A 3085-nucleotide genomic window follows, 5' to 3' on the forward strand; every position below is an offset into this window, starting at 1 on the left:
TTTTGGCTGCATCAGGTCTTAGTTGTGGCATGCGGGATCTTAGTTAAGGCATGCGGGATCTTTCGTTGCAGCACATGGGGTCTTTGTTGTGGTACACGGGCTTCTGTCTAGTTGTGGTGTGCAGGTTTTCTCTTCTCTAGTTGTGGCATTCAGGCTCCAGGGCATGTGGGCTCTGTAGTTGTGGTGCCTGGGTTCCAGAGCTCGTGTGCTCTGTGGTTTGTGGCACATGAGCTCTAGTTGAGGTGTGTGAGCTCAGTAATTGTGGTGCATGGGCCTAGTTGTCCCATGGCATGTGGGATCTTATTTCCCTGACTAGGGATCGAACTGGCGTCCCCTGCATTGTAAGGCAGATTCTTTACCACTGGACCACCAGAGAAGTCCCTGTTTGTTTCTTCTTGATTCAGTCTTGTGAAGTTGTATGTTTCTAGAAATTTGTCCATTTCTTCTAGGTTGACCAATTTGTGGGCTTATAACTGTTTGTAGTATTCTCTTATGATTTTTTTTGTAGTTATTTCTCCTCTTTCATTTCTTATTTTGTATATTTGGGTGCTTCTCTTTTCTTCTTGGTGAGCCTAGCTAAAAGTTTATCAATTTTATTAATCTTTTCAAAAAACAGCTCTTGGTTTCATTGATTTTTACTATTTTTAATCTCCATTTTATGTCTGATCTTTATTGTTCCTTCCTTCTGATGACTTTGGACTTTGTCTGTTCTTTGATTTTTTAATTTGTTTAGATGGTAGATTTGTTTAGATTTGTTTATTTGAGATTTCTCTTGTTTCTTGAGGTAAACTGTATCTCTATAAACTTCCCCTTTAGAACTGCTTTTGGTACATCCCATAGATTTTGGAGTGTTGTGTTTCCATTTTCATTTGTTTAGAGGTATTTTATGATTTCCTTTTGGTTTCTTCATCAATCTCTTGGTTTTTTAGTAGCACGTTGTCTTGTCTCCATGTGTTTGTTTTTTTCCCATTTTCCTTTCTGTAATTGATTCCTAATTTCATACTGTTCTGGTTGGAAAAAATGCTTGATATAATTTCTATCCTCTTTAATTTGTTGAGACTTGTTTTGTGGCCTAGCATGTGACCTATCCTGGAGACCATTCCATGTGCACTTGAGATGAATGTGTATTGTACTGTTTTTGGATGGAATGTCCTGTATATATCTGTTAAGTCCAACTGGTCTAATGTGTTATTTGAGACCATTGTTTCCTTATTGACTTTCTGTCTGGATGACCTGTCCATTGATATAAGTGGATGTTAAAGTTCCCTACTATTATTGTAGTGTTGGCAATGTCTCCCTTTATGTCTGTTAATATTTGCTTTATATATTTATGTGCTCTTGTATTAGGTACATGTATGTTAACTAGCGTAATAATCTCTTCTTGTACTGATCCCTTTATCATTATGTAATGACCTTCTTTCTCTTTTGTTATAGACTTTGTTTTAAAGTTTATTTTGTCTGATATGAATACTGCTACCTCCACTTTCTTGTCATTTCCATTTGCATGAAATATCTTTTTTTCCCCACGTTCTTGCTTTCAGTCTGTGTGTCTTTAGCTCTGAAATGAATCTCTTGTAAGCAGAATATATACGGATCTTGTTTTTAATCCAATCAGCCACACTAAATCTTTTGATTGGAGAATTTAGTCTATTGACATATAAGGTGTTTATTGATAGGTACATACATATCGCCATTTTGTTACTTGTTTTCTGATTGTTTTGTACTTCTTTTAGTTTCTTCCCTTGTGTTTTGATAACTTTCCTTTTTATTTTATTTTTATTTATTTTTTAAATTTTTTATTGGAGTATAGTTGATTTACAACATTGTTGATGACTTTTAGTGGTATGCTTCTGTTCCTTTCTCTCTAGTTTTTGTGAATCTATTGTAGGTTTTTGATTTGTGGCTATGATGGTGTTCACGTATGTTGACCTATAACTATATCTACTTGTTTTAAATGGTAGTCATTTAAGATCAAACACATTCTAAAAGATCTACATTTTTTTACTCCTTTCCCCCATATTTTGTGTTTTTGATCTCATATAAATATGGAACGCTTGATGAATTTGCATGTCTTCCTTTCACAGGGGCCATGCTAATCTCTGTATCATTCAAATTTTAGTATATGTGCTACCAAAGCAATCATCCTTTAACATATTTGTAAAGTTGGTTTAGTGGTGCTGAACTCGGTTAGCTTTTGCTTGTCTGTAAAACTATTTATCTCTCCTTCAGATCTGAATGACAGCCTTGTCATGTAGAGGATTCTTGGTTGTAGGTTTTTCCCTTTCATCTCTTTAAATATATCATGCCACTCCCTTCTGGACTGCAGGGTTTCTGCTGAAAAGTCAGCTGATACATACCTTGTTGCTTTTCCCTTGCTGTTTTTATGATTTTCTCTTTATCTTTAATTTTAGCCATTTTAATTACAATATGTCTTGGTGTGGATCTCTTTGGATTCATCTTTTTGGGGATATTCTGTGCTTGCTGGATATGAATGTTTCCTTTCCTAGATTAAGGACATTTTCAGCTATCATTTATTGAAATAAGTTATCTGCCCTTTTTTCTCTCTCTTTTCCTTCTGGTACCCCTGTAATGTGACTATTACTATGCTTAATGTTATCCCAGAGGTCTTTTATACTATACTCACGTTTTTAAATTCTTTTTTCTGTTCAGCTTTGGCGATTTCCACTAGTCTGTCTTCCAGTTTGCTAATGTATTCCTCTGTATCAGCTAGTCTACTGTTGATTCCTTCTAGTGTATTTTTATTTCAGTTATTGTATTCTTCAGCTCTGTTTGGTTCTTCTTTATATTTTCTAACTCTTTGTTAAACTTCTCACTGTGTTCATCCATTTTTCTCCCAAGTTCATTAAACATCTTTATGATTGTTACCTTGAACTCTTTATCAGGTAGATTGTTTATCTACAGCTCACTATGTTCTTCTTTTGGGGTTTTATCTTGTTCCTTAATTTGGAATATATTCATCTTTTCCCTCATTTTGCCTAATTCTCTATTTCTATGTATTAGGTATGTTGGTTATGCTTCCTGATCTTGGAGAAGTGACCTTATTTAACAGATGTCCTATGGGGCC

General features: G+C 35.0%; 1 pseudogene; it reads right to left on the reverse strand.

The window, feature by feature from the left end:
• Positions 1-2039: 2039 nt before the first annotated feature.
• On the reverse strand, positions 2040-2139 carry LOC115803592 (U6 spliceosomal RNA; annotated as a pseudogene).
• Between the last annotated feature and the right edge of the window lie 946 nt (positions 2140-3085).

This window comes from Delphinapterus leucas, chromosome 13 (assembly GCF_059928025.1).
Source record: "Delphinapterus leucas isolate spDelLeu-1000000601 "Yukka" chromosome 13, BTC_Dleu_Yukka2, whole genome shotgun sequence".
NCBI lineage: Eukaryota > Metazoa > Chordata > Mammalia > Artiodactyla > Monodontidae > Delphinapterus > Delphinapterus leucas.